A 14,108-nucleotide genomic window follows, 5' to 3' on the forward strand; every position below is an offset into this window, starting at 1 on the left:
TATATTTGAAACCTACTACAATGCTGACGACTCTCCCTATTGGCAAATTGCTCCAGTCTCGATAACATGCCCATCTCAATAATCTCTTCCTGCACTCAGTACAATAATCTCCATTTCTGTAGTTTTCCACAATAACTGCAGTCCATCCTGTCTCTGTAAAATCCTCCAGCCCGGACCAAAATATACACCTGTGTACCTTCCTCAAGCCCCAAGAAAACATGATATCACTGTATCCTTCTGCAGGCCCGATCACACTCCTGCCTCCTGGCCTATAGCAACACACGACCTCTGTAACCATCTCCCATGCCTACCAACCTCCTTATCTGTGTAAACACCTCCAGACCTTTTTCCAGCTTCCACAACACTCCACATCTCTGCGTGCTCCTCCCTGTACCTCAAACACCCTCACTTTGTGTATCTCTGCAGTTTAGGTTGGCATGGCGGTTCAGTGGTGAGCACTGCTACCTCGCCGCCGCCAGAGACCCAGGTTCGATTCTACTCCTGGGGGATTGTCTGCATGGAGTTAGAAAGTTATCTCTGTGTCTGCATGGGTTTCCTCCCACAGTCCAAAGATGGTCGGGTGAATTGGCCATTCGAAACAACCCAGAGCATTAGGTGCATCATTTAGAGGGAACTGGGTCGAGGTGGATTACTCTTTTGAGAGTTGGTGTGGACTTGTTGGACTGAAGTGTCGTTTCCATATTGTAGGGAGTCTAATAAAATCTAAACTCTCCCTCTGCGTTCCATATTACTGACCCTAAAAATATCTCTCTAACAATGAAACAGCTCCAAATCTCCCAGTCTCTGTAAACTCCAAAAGTCTCAATATCCCTCTTTATCAGTGTAACCTGAAACTCTCTCAAAATGTGGAGACCTCACAATCCTCCCTATCTGATATTTTTAAGGTCAGTAATATGGAACGCAGAGGGAGAGTTTAGTTTTTCCAGATCTCTGTGGGATTCATTCTAAACTGCCCAGAGCATTAGGTGCATCATTTAGAGGGAACTGGGTCTGGGTGGATTACTCTTTGGAGAGTTGGTGTAGAGGGGAGTGCTGGACCGAAGTGTCATTTTCATATTGTATGGAATCGAATAAAATCTAAACTAGTTCTTGTACCCCCTTACATCCTTTGTCCAGACTGTTAATGTATAGCGTGGTCCCAACACTGAACCCTGCCGAGCTTCCCTCGTCGCCAGTTCCCATCGTGAAAACGACCCCTTTATACCTACTCTGTCTTCTGCTAATCAGCCAATCCTCTATCCACACCAAGCATGTTGTTCTGAAACTGAAATTTCATTTCACAAACCTTGCTGGATTTGTTTTCCTGTCTGGCTGTAAACAGCAGAGTAGATAAAAGGGAGGAATGGTTTGTCGGGATTTTCAGAAACCTTTCAACAAGGTCCCACTGAAGAGGTGGATAAGCAAAATTGGCAAATGTGGGATTGGAGGGAATGTACTGGCATGGATTGGGAATTCTTTAACATAAAACTAAGCGGAAATAAATGGATTAGTGCTTGACCCCTAACTATTCACAAAGGGATTCGATGCATTTGATGGACGGACAAAATCTACTGCTTCCATGTTTGTTGCTGACACAGAACGAGATGGAAATGTGTGTTGTCTGGAGGAAGCAAAGGGGACTTGAACAGTCCATGAGTTTCCCTTGTACAAATTCATTGATGGGATGTGGCTATGTCTTGCTCACCCATCATTGCCATCCCATCTGTAATTCCCTGGAGAAGGTGGTGGGGATCTGCCTTCCTGAGCCACTGCACCAGCCGTTGCAACTGTTATTATCTGTGTTTTACCTCCAGCAGGCGCTACAACACTCTTCATGTCTGTAAGTGCGTACAGACAATGCAGCTCTTCCTTTATATAGGACATCCTCCTCTGCCGACAACTCTTATTGTTCATCAGAATGTTTCACCTCCTCCATTCCCATCTGTGCTAGTGATCTCTCAAACTTCTTTATTCTTGATTACACTTATGATCACCTATAACCACTTCCTTTCGAAATTTGTAACCCCCCAGTATCTGTAACTCTCCATATAACTGTATTCAATGACAGCACAGTTTCCCTTCCTTAAATGTCTGGGATTACAGCGGCTGGTTGTGCTAATTTGGTACTTTTCATCCTCCGTATCCATCTTCCAGCCCGTGCAATCCCACTAATTTGCAATGCTCCCATTCTCTGTACCTCCTTATGTCCTGAGGGTCCTTTTTATTTTATTAGATTACTTGCAGTGTGGAAATAGGCCTAACAAATCCACACCAACTCTTCGAAGAGCAACCCACCCAGACCCATTCCCCTACATTTACCCCTTCACCTAACACTACAGGCAATTTAGCATGGCCAATTCACCTAACCTGCACATCTTTGGACTGTGGGAGGCATACCACGCAGACACTGGAAGAATGTACAAACTCCACACAGATAGTTGCCCGAGACTGGAATTGAACCATGGTCTCTGGCGCTGTGAGGCAGCATTGCAAACCACTGTGCCACCGAGAGACAGTCATAGAATAAATTAATATCCTGGTGTCTCCCTCCCAATTCAGTTTCCCAGCCTGGAAGCTGATGAAGGTGCTGGCTGCTCAGGGGAGTGGAGTCGGAGCCATGTCTGTGGTACCACAAGCAGCGTGACTTAAAGGAAGGAGGAGCAATATTCACAGGGTTGTCAGGAAAGTTATGAAGGTGTCAGCGTGTCTGTAATTCCAGGATAGTGAGGTTAAGAAAGTCATGGTGTCTGCAGGACATTCGTCTCGGGGACAGTGAGCAGTCAAATATCATGTCCACGTTGGTAGGGATGACCTGGGTAGGAAGGGCGAAGTGGTCTGGGAGTCAGAATTTAGGGAGCTAAGTGGATGGTTAGCAAGCAGGACCTCAAATGTAGCAATCGCTGGAATACTCCCCGTGCCATGTACAAGTGAGAACAGAACTTAGAGTATTAGGTAGATGAAAGTGTGACTGGAACGATGGTGCAGCAGGAAGGGCTTCGGCTTCCTGGGACATTGGGACTGGTTCTGGGGAAGGCAGCAACTGTACACGCCGGATGGTCTAACGTGACAAAGCTGGGACTGAATTTCTTACGGGGTGTTTGGGAGGGATTGAAAAAAACCTGCCGTGTGCTTAGGATCCAAAAAGGAATAGTGGAGGAGACTACCAAGATTCTCAACATCATGGGAGATACAGTTTGTATTAATTTACAACAACAAGTTTATCAGTGGAAGATGGAGAAAGAAAGAAAGCCTTAATCAGAGGTACTCTACATGGACGTGAATACTCGGAGTGTGGGGAGTTCTAGATGCAGATTGATGTGTGGAAATCTGATGTACGATCACCGAGAGCTGGCTCAAGGAATGGCAGGACTGGATGTTAACTATTGCTGCGTATAGAGGATTCCAAAATAATAGAAGGGAAGGGAAATGATGAAGGTAGAAGCATTGGTTGAGATTAGCGTTTGTTAAGGGGTCCAAGAGAAAGAGGATCCGTCCAAGGACAGAATGAATTTGGCTGGAGCTACAGAAAAAACAAGTAGACAATTAAACTGTGAGGTAGTCTGTCAGCCAGCAACCAAAGAAATGATGGAGAATAAATAGGCAGGGTCATTTGAGAGCAATGACTGTACTACAGATGAGTTATAATGTGAAACTTAATTTATCCAGATATTGACTGGGTTACTGGCGGTGCAGGGCCATGAGGGGCCAGTGTCCCTGGATTACATGGAGAGAGCTCACTGCAGGAATATGTGTCCAGCCCAAGAGAGTATGTACTGTTGAACCTGGTCCTTGGGTAAGAGGTGGGGCAAGTGGATCGAGTGTCGGTAGTGGAATGTTTTGGGGCGCAGCGATCATTTTATTGTAAAGTTCAGGATGATGGTAGAGAATGATATGCAATAATTGAGAGTGATAAACATTAGTTGACTGAGAGCAACCTTCATTGGGGCACGAATGAAGCTGGGAACTTTTCAACGAGGCCAATGAAATGGTAGCTTTAACTAGCATGTACCAGGTCAGGTTTCGCTGTCATTATGGAGATGGGGCTTCAGTGTGACCACAACTGGGAACTGGATAATCAACAGTTTTCCCCATTTCTACTGGAAGGATTAATAGGCCAACACAGTGAAGTAGCATTGTGTATAAAGGATCGAATCAGTATTATTGTGATGCTAATCAGTTTACACACTGCTCCGCCCTGTCCTCTCCCCTCATCCCTGCGTATTGATCCTATCAAATATTGATAAACTTTGAAAACTTCAGAAAATAGCACAGTCCAGAGGAGATCACTCTGTCCACTGTCTACATTGGACAAGATGTAATATTGTTTTTCATAGCCCTAGTTCTGTCTCCCCGGATGGCGTAGGACTTCAGGTGTAGATCCCGGCACCGTTTTAAAATGGTTTTAGAGTTTCTGCCTATACTCCACTTCCATGTGTGACTCCCAGATCCCGACCATACTCCTGGTAAAATAACAACCTTCCTCACAACGTCCCTAACATTTCACCCAATTACATTAAATATTCACTGCTGGTAACTGAGCTCTCCAACAGGAACAAGGTATTCTACCCAGGCCCCTGACAATATGTGCATCCCAATCAAATCTCCTCTCAGCATCCTCCATTCCAAACTTTCCTCATCACTGCACTTCCATGTGACAGGGAAACGGATCTCCTCTGTTCCCTCTCCAGTCCAATTCATGTAATGGGGCGACCAGAAGTGCACACAATCCCCGAGCTGTGACTGGACTCATTATTTATGCAGTTCCTGCATAAGCTTCCTGCTCTGAAGAATATTTTGTCTGATAGAGCAAATAATGTAATTTGCTACACTAACAAGATCGTTGATGTTTCTAGCTACCTTCATTTATCTGCCCACACTGACCATATTATAATTTATTGTGCATTCTTCTCTATTGTTGATGTCCTCAAATGCCTTGTCTTGCACTTCTCTGGGTTGTTTGCTCCATTTACCTGGACCCCATAGTTTCTGTTTTAAAACAGTCTGCCATGGGATCTCTTGTCAAATCCAAGTAAGTCACATGCAGTTACTTTTTAGTGCCTCAAACCGACATAGTCAGATTAATTACACACGATCTTCCTTGAACAAATTCAGACAGACTATCCTGGGGGTCCTGGGACTTCCTCAGTGACCGTTTACCCACTGGCTCAGAATTCCAGTCTCGATCTTTTCAGTCAGTCCCTTGCTCCACATTAAACAAAGCTACAGTGTTAGCCGTTTTCCAGGCCTCTGGCACCATCCCTGCATCCAGTGAGAATTGGATAATGTGGGTAACTATAACGCAGGGGATTTTCCCCAGCTCCTTTTAACAATCTGGAACATTGTGTTACCCCTATCCTGTAAAATTCTCCGCTCCAAGTTTTTGCTCCCAATATTACATCCTTACTTTGATTCAGACAGAGAGAAACCAAAACCATCTTATGATTTGGTCAAGTCTCATTTTAGTCGGGTTTCATGGAGGGTTACTCTCCACAAGGTGAAATGCATTTTCTTATGATACCATCCCCAATCTGCCTCATACCTTCCCTGCCCGCGTGGTTTTCCCCTCATCTGACAGTAACGCAACGATGTTTCCCTTTGTCATAACAACTGCCCTCTGCCTGGATATCACAGAATGCACTGACCTCCCTGTAAAAGTGGCCATCTTTAAAAAGTCATTATGCTCTTGGATGATCAGTCCGAAACTGCCCTAGACATGGCAGAGGGAGTAAAACTGGGGTTTCACTTTGTGGACAAGCCCCTGAGATTCTGGTGGATGACATGGTGCAGGAGAGGGACATTATCTTCCTCTAAGACTGGCAGGGGAGGCCATGGCAACAGACCCTGCCAGCTTCTCCCGAGGTTGACCCCTCCGTCAGTGAGATGCCATACTTCTGGGTGAATGCCAGCATTGTAGGAAGGAGGTCAGTGACCTTCTCCACTCCATCAGGCTAAGTGCCACCATCTGCACTCTGTGAGCTCAATCTCACTCATTCTCTGTTACTGCACCCACCTCCCACCTAGGCTCATGTTCTTCCACCCTCACTAAATGCAGCACCTTCTCTCAGTCTCTCTCTAACCGCTTCTCTGTCCCTCTTCCAAACACTGTCTGGTGTCTGTGCTGCCCACTCACTCACTGAGGACATCTCGCTACCTTTCCCCCAGCTGTCCCAACTGTAACAAATAATTCCACCTCCCCTTAATACCGCTTGCTAATTCTCACATTTCGGAAGGATCCACCCCAACCGAGAGCAGAAAGACCCAAGAGGGATCAAGGACTCCCCAACATTCAGCTTCTCACCCCATCACAGGGGAAGGATCCTGACTCTAACAACCACGAGAGGCTGTCTGACCGTGTCCAAGCTTCCGGACTGGGATCTGAGACTCCCGTTGACTGACTGTGCTGGGCACCGTGACTGACTGTGGACAATGATATCAAGCTTCCTCGGTTTGTGTCTGCGCTAAACACCAAGACAATACAGCAAGCGGGTGAGCCTGGTAGCTCTGGCTGAGGGGAATCACTGCTGAGTGCAGGGTAAGGCAAGGCAATAATTCTGTGAGTATTCAAGTCAGCTCAAAATGAGTTCGTACAAACACGGAGTGAGCAGCCCAGAGGGACAGTCCGTGAGCTGGGTGTGTGTCCCTGAGCACAGTGTCCTTGCAGTAGCATTGAGTGCGTACAAACACGGAGTGAGTAGCCCAGAGGGGTAGTCCATGAGGTGGGTGTGTCCCTCTGAGTACAGTGTCCTTGCAGCAGCATTGAAATGAGAGCTGTCAGTGCACCCTGAGCTGCAGCATTGAAGTACAGAAGCGTACTGCCAGTGGGTCGGGGATGTGCTGGGATGTCATGGTGAGGCTGGCATCTGACAGATGTCATCATTGGTGGATGTGAATTACATGCAGCTTCTGTCAGTGCAGTGTTCCCCGAGACGTTGGTGTCCAAATTAGAAGGCCGTCGGAACGAGGGACGAGATGGAGTCAACAGTTACCAGCTCAGACTTTCACGTCCAATTCTCCATATTGAGTTTCCCTAATGTGAGAGGGAGGGTATGAAGCTGCAAGTTGTTGAGGAGAGATCCACTGAATGTGGCTGTTGATCATCAGTAATCATTCAGTCAGCATCTCCCCACTCCCCCGCTCAAATCTTGTTTTAAAGAACTTTCTATAGGTATGTTAGGAATAAAAGAATGACTAGGGTAGGAATAGGTCCAGTCAAGGATAGTAGTGGGAAGTTGCGTGTGGAGGCGGAAGAGATTGGGGAGACACTGAATTGTTCCCTGCCTTTTCCATCCCAATTTGTATAATAATGGCACCACGTAAATCAGCCTCATGTCTTCCTGCATTATTCCTTCGGCTGTTGATGATAAGTACATGTCATCAAGATTCCCAGCACTTACTTCCCAAGCTTCCCACTGAGTTCTCGTGTACCCCTGATCAGTGCCCATGAAGTGCGTTGTGATTACACATCATTTGGTTCGTGTATGGAACGAACGTCCTGAGAAGTGATGGGTGTGGGTAAAGTTACAACGTTTAAAAGACATTTGATTAAGTGCAAGTATAAGGGAAGGTTTGGGAAAATATGATCCAAGCACATGCAAGTGGGACTGGCTTAGATTGAGATTATCATCCGCATGGACTGTATGGGCCGATAGGTCTGTTTACAAACACTCAGTGTAACTCTCTGACTCCAAGTGTGTTTGTATGTCCAAGCATGTATCTGCGCATTTCTGTCCGCACTTGTCTATTTGTGTGCGTTTATATGTATATCTGTGTGCCCCTCTGTGTGTATCTATCTCTCTGCACATGTTATGTGTCTATTTCTCTGAGTGTGTGTGTGTCTGTGTGCCTGTGACTGTCTGTGTGTTTGTGTGTGTGTGTGTGTGTTTGTTGATGATGCTGTGAGCTGCTGCCCTCCCTCTGTCCCTCGTAAACTGAATCTCTGATGATTTTTACCCTCCACTCCAAGCTGTACAGTGCTGGGGGGAGACGAGCAGAGACTGACAGCAAAATAAAGCTCAGCAGGTCTGGCAGCATCTGTGGACAGAAATGAAAGTTAACGTTTTAGGTCGAGTGACCCTTCCTCAGAACTCGTGTCAGGTGGATATTACATCACTGTAAGCACCATAGTGACTGCCAGACTCGTCCCACGCAGACACACACAGATATACACACACACACTGATACAGAGATTTAGAGAAACTCATTAATACGCAGAAACTAATACAGACATGGAATGTCTGTCGGTATTTCTCTTGCTCCAGGGTGACCTTGTCAGCATTTCACTTGCTTTGTCTGGTGGGTGTCAGTATTTAAGTCTGTCCTCAGGGAGTGTGTGAATAGTGCACTTCCTCACAATAGTGAGTGAATCGGTATTTCTGTGTGGTGTGTGACTGTAGGACAATTTCAAAATATGCAGATACTAAACCTGGAAGAATTATAATGTTTGTGATGGACAGTGTGGAACTCCAACAGGACAGTGACACATTGGTGTAGTTTTCAGGTTTATGGCAGATGAGGATTAATGCAGAGCAGTGTGAGGTGATGCACTTCGGTAGGAAGGACATTGAAATACAGTATAAAACAGGCTGTAAGGTTAGCAGTGGTGGACTCTCCCTCTTTATGGGCATTTAAGCGGGCATTGGTTAGGTATATGGAGGATAGTGGGTTAGTATAGGTTAGGTGGGCTTGGATCGGCGCAACATCGAGGGCCAAAGGGCCTGTACTACGCTGTATTCTTCTATGTTCTATGTTCTATGTTCTAGTCCAGTACAGGAACAGGCTCTTCCGCCAGCAAGCCCCCACTGACACATGATGCCCTTCTAAAGTTAAAAAGAAAGTTTTTGCTCAGACACCCTCTCTGTCATTCTGTTCCCAACTTACTCATATTTGTGCCAAAATCTCTCTTACACCTTGCTATATTAGCTTCTTCTCCTCTATCAGTGCATTGCAGGCACTTTCACATTCTGTCTGAACAAGGAAAAATAAACTTGCCAATCACATCTCCTAAACTTTCTCCCTTTTACCTAAAACCTACGGTACTGAGTAATTGATACTTCTACTCAGGGGGGAAAAAAACTTCTAACTGTCCTACTATCTATGTCTCTGATAATTTTGTAAATATCTACCAGGCAACCCCATAGCCAATAATGCCCAGGTGCACACAAACCATGTTTGTTCGATTTATCCTTCTGGCTATTACCCTCCAAACCAGACAAGATTCTGGTAAAATTTTCCATACCCTCTCCAACACTTCCAAATCGTGTGGCAACCAGTACTGTACACAAGATTCTAAATGTACCCGAACACAGTTTCTCTACAGCTGCTATATGACCTGCTAATTTTCATACTGCATACTCTGGTGCATGTCTGCAAGCTTGCCGTCAGTCTTCTTGATCACCCTATCCACCCGTGTTGCCACTTTCCGGGAACTGTGGAGCTGTACATCGAGATCCCTTCCAATGTTGATGCGGCGAGTAGTTTTTCCTTCCACTTTATACTTCTCTCCTGCATTAGACCTTCTAAAATGCATCACGTTGCAACTGTCCAGATAAGGTTACATCTTCATTTTCTCTGTCCAAGTCTGCAGCTGACCTGTATCCTGCTGTATTCTCTGGCAATTATCCTCACGTTCTGCAATTCCGGCAAAATATTTACAGATCTCCAGTCACAAAAACACTGTTCCACCACTACTTTGTCTTCTTTGACCAAGCCGTTCTCTATCCATCTTACTAACTGACCGCTGATCCTATGTCACTTCACCTTCTGTATGAGCCTGCCATAAGGAACCATATCAAAGGCCTTGCTAAGTTCCAATTGGCCAACATTCAGCCCCACGCCCACATCAATCAATTTTGTCACTTCCTCAAAATAATCAATCAAATTTGTGAGACAGGATCTTCCCCATACAACTGCATTGCCTGTTGCTCATAAGTCAATATTAGAGTACTGCACTAATTCAGACAAGTGATTATTCCATCATATTCCTGATTTGAACTTTGGAGGTTAGAATAGATTCCCTACAATGTGGAAACAGGCCGATCGGCCAACCAGTACACAACAATCCTCAGAAGAGTAACCCACCCAGACCCATTCCCCTGCCCTATATTTACCCCTGACTAATGCACCTAACACCATGGGCAATTTAGCATGGCCAATTCACCTGACCTGCACGTCTTTGGACTGAGGGAGGAAACCGGAGCATCCAGAGGAAACCCACGCAGACACGGGGGGAATGTGCAAACTGCACACAGTCACCCAAGGCCGGAATTGAACCTAGGACTTTTGTGCTGTGGGGCAGCAGTGTTAAGCACTGAGCTCTTGACAGTTACTGTGCAGTGGGAGGTATGTCGGGCCGTGGTGGTACTGTACAGTGGGAGATATGTCGGGCTGTGAGGTTGCAGACAGAGTTGTCCAGAGTATGATTCGGCTGCTGCTGTTGGCCCATTGCACCTCATAGATGCATCATCATTTGTTGCTCAATCTGTTTAACATCTTTCCCACTAGGAACCCCATATCATGGTGAGGTGGGTCTGCAAAATATGAAGGTAGTCCTTGCTCCCCACAAGGGCTGTGCAGTGACCATTCTTACCGATATATGAAATGGAGTGGTGTATCTGCAGTAGGCAGATCGGTGACGATGTGGTCAATTATATCTTTCCCTTTTATGATTCCCTCATAACCTGCCGCAGAGCGGTCTAGCAGCCACAGGATCCAGCATCAATGCTGAGCACTGTATTGACTTTATACCAAGGAGCTGCCCCCTCAGGCTGGCTATGTCCTGTCACTGGGACAGAACTGACCAGAGAGGGTTGTGAAGTTACCAGGGACGTAGTCCTGTTCACAGAATCTTGCTTTGCAGACAATGTCTGACTGTTTCTTTATTAGTCCGTGGGAAATATATAACAGGTCACTTTTACATTTTGTATAATGAAGTGTTAATATCACATTGTTTCTTACATATTTTAAAATAAACCAAACATCAATATTTTACAGTTAAAAACAATTGAAGTGAACAATAATTGAAATACCAGAGCGCACACTTAACTATTACACAATTCAGTGACTGTAGTAAACAGCCGATTCATGTTCAGATCAGTGAACACACCATCTTGCAGGCAGCAAAGCTGTTGGAAATGACTTTGAGGAAAAGCCTGAATTCAGACACAGTGGTACTGGCCCTCACCATGACCTCCAAAACACTGGCCATCTCCAAACTCTGTCCAGAGAGCTTCCAAACTGGATCTGGGCAGTTACTCACATACATGGTGATGATCCCATGTATCTGTTTCCCTTGTGTTTCTTCACGGTCATGGTTTCAGAGGTACGTTGTAAGAAGCATTGGTAAATTTCTGCAGGGCACCGTGTAGATGACAGGTATTTCTGCTCCTCAGTGTCAGTGGATGAGAGGTGAAGCTGCATTCACAGGCAAATGGGGAAGGGCGGGTATTTCATCACACACACATTAAATGTGCGCCTTATAGATGGTGTGCACGTTTTTGGAAATCATGAGGTATGTTATCTCTGCAGGATTCCTAGCTCTTGAGATATTCTTGCAGCCAATTAATTTATATGCGTCAAAGTGTGACGCTGGAAAGTCACAACAGGTCAGGCAGCATCTGAGGTACAGGAGAGTCAACGCGCAAATAGTGTTGAATTCTGTCCAATTATTGACAAACATCCCCAGTTTCGACTTCACTTGAGTAGAGATAGTGATTTATGAAGCAGCTGAAAAGTATTGGGCCTATGGCAGAAAGCACTCTTACAGCTCAGTGATGATGTCCCTCTCTCTGAGCTAGGAAGCTTGCTTCTAGTTTCACCTGGACCAGATGTGTCTAACAACTTATCTGAATGGAATAATATTACAGTATCTTCCCCCAGGCGTTGAGTAAGGACTTTGTTAGCTCAATCAGTTGGACGACTTGTTTGTAATGCATATTAATACTAACAGTGTGGTTCAATTATTGCACTGACTGAGGTGTCTGAAATGGGCTGCCCTACCTAAGCTCTCCCTCACTTGAGGCATGATGACTGCCCAGTTAAACTACCACCCGTCGTCTCTGTCTAACGAGAGAGAAGCCCTATCATCTGTCGGGTATGGTGCCCTACTTTGCCGTTTCTGATCTACAGGCTTACCCAGAAACCCCTCCCCTGGGGAACTGCGGTGGAGCTGAGATGGCTGCTCTCCTCCAACCCCAGCCACCTTCATTTGTACCAGGTGTAACTTCTGCCAACGCAGACGTTTCCTATATGCTCCAGGTTTGCCGTTAATCCTGGATGCGACATTTGGTCAAATGCAGTTATGATCATGTTAACTGTCACTGTCACCTTACCTCTAAAATTCAGCTATGTGTTTTCTTGTTGTACATCGTTAAACCAAGGCTTCAATGAGCCCAAGGGATGAGAGCCCAAACTGAGCTTTAATGAGTAGGTTGGTGCTGAGGAAGTGCTGCTTGATTCCACTGTAGGTGACATCTGCCATCCCTTTATTGATGATAGAGATGAGAGCAATGGGGCAGTTATTGATTGTCTGATGTTTTGTCTGTGTATGTACAGGACAGACCCGGATAGTTTCCCACATTGTCAAGTAGATGCCAGTGCTGTATCCCAGCAGGAACAGCCTGAATGGAATGTTATCAGAGCTCACGGCCTTTGCATTCTCCAATCCCTCCAGCTGTTTGTTAATACCACACACAGCGAATAGGATTAGCTGAAGACTGCCATCTGGCGGAGACTAAAATATATCAACTAGGAGAAAGTGAGGACTGCAAGATGCTGGAGATCAGAGCTGAAAAATGTGTTGCTGTAAAAGTGCAGCAGGTCAGGCTGCATCCAAGGAACATTAGAATCGACGTTTCAGGCATAAGTCTGAAGAAGGGTTTATGCCCGAAACATTGATTCTCTTGCTCTTTGGATGCTGCCTGACCTGCTGTACTTTTCCAGCAACACGTTTTTTTAACTAAAATAGATCATCCCATCGATATTTTTGTCTGAACATTTTTGTGAAAGTTGCAGCCTTAGCTTTTCTATTATTGTGTTTGGCTCTTCAATCTTTGAGGAAGGTGGTGTTTGTGGATCCTCCTCCTCCAATGAGTTGTGTGATTGTCCACCACCACTCACCCAGACTGCGAGAGGATTGCAGAGATTCGGTCTGATTCATTGGATAGATGTATGTATCATTTGCTATTTATAAGATGTGATGAGTAAGTGGCCCAATTTAGTAACTTCATCTCATTCTGAGGTGTATTTGGTGATAGTATTGGCAGGCCCTCCTGTATTCTCCCTTTATAATGGGTGTATCCCTGCTTTGATGGTCAGGATAAAGTAGAGCATACGCCAGGCAGTGATAGTGAAAATTATACTGGAGTACAATTATGCTGCTGTTGGTAATGACCCGAACCACCTCACACAGGCCAGTGCAAAATTACAAAATCTATTGGAAATCTGCCGTGTTTAGCACAGTGATACTGTCACATATATACAGGGGGCCTTCACGATGTAAATGTGGAACTTTGTCTTCAGAAATACTGTGTGCTGTAGCCACCGTTCCCAATACAGTCATTGAACAATGTGCCTGCAGCTGGTAGGTTGGTGAGGATGAGGTCAAGGATGTTTCTCCCCGGCAGTCTTTCCCCCTGACCAGCTGCAGACGCAGTGAAGCAGTTGTGTCCTTTTGGAGCCGACTACCTCGATCAGCAATGCTGCTGCTGAGCTCCTCTTGGTGGTGGTTTTGAAATGACCCACCCAGTATACATCCGCCAGCTCTGTCAGTCTCTCAGTGCTTCCTCCAAGTGTTGTTCATTGTAGATGGACACTAATCCACCAGCTCAGGCAGGGGAGTTAGCAGGAGGTTTCTGTGTCAGTTTTTGATCTGACACCGTGAGGCTGAGGGAGGGGAGTCAGCAGGAGGTTTCCGTGTCAGTGTTTGATCTGACACCATGAGGCTGAGGGAGGGGAACCAGCAGGAGATTTCCGTGTCAGTGTTTGATCTGACACCATGAGGCTGAGGGAGGGGAACCAGCAGGAGATTTCCGTGTCAGTGTTTGATCTGACACCATGAGGCTGAGGGAGGGGAACCAGCAGGAGATTTCCGTGTCAGTGTTTGATCTGACACC

General features: G+C 45.8%; 1 long non-coding RNA gene across 1 annotated transcript in view; it reads right to left on the minus strand.

The window, feature by feature from the left end:
• The window catches only part of LOC122550275, a 15,317-nt gene extending 1,951 nt beyond the window's left edge, over window positions 1-13,366 (minus strand). The window contains exons 1-2 of the long non-coding RNA XR_006311781.1: window positions 13,356-13,366; window positions 13,114-13,118 (exon numbers count right to left, since the gene is read on the minus strand). This is a non-coding gene — a long non-coding RNA (uncharacterized LOC122550275). The remainder of the gene's footprint in view (window positions 1-13,113; window positions 13,119-13,355) is intronic.
• Between the last annotated feature and the right edge of the window lie 742 nt (window positions 13,367-14,108).

The sequence above is a fragment of the Chiloscyllium plagiosum genome, chromosome 5 (genome assembly GCF_004010195.1).
Source record: "Chiloscyllium plagiosum isolate BGI_BamShark_2017 chromosome 5, ASM401019v2, whole genome shotgun sequence".
Classification (NCBI taxonomy): Eukaryota; Metazoa; Chordata; class Chondrichthyes; order Orectolobiformes; family Hemiscylliidae; genus Chiloscyllium; species Chiloscyllium plagiosum.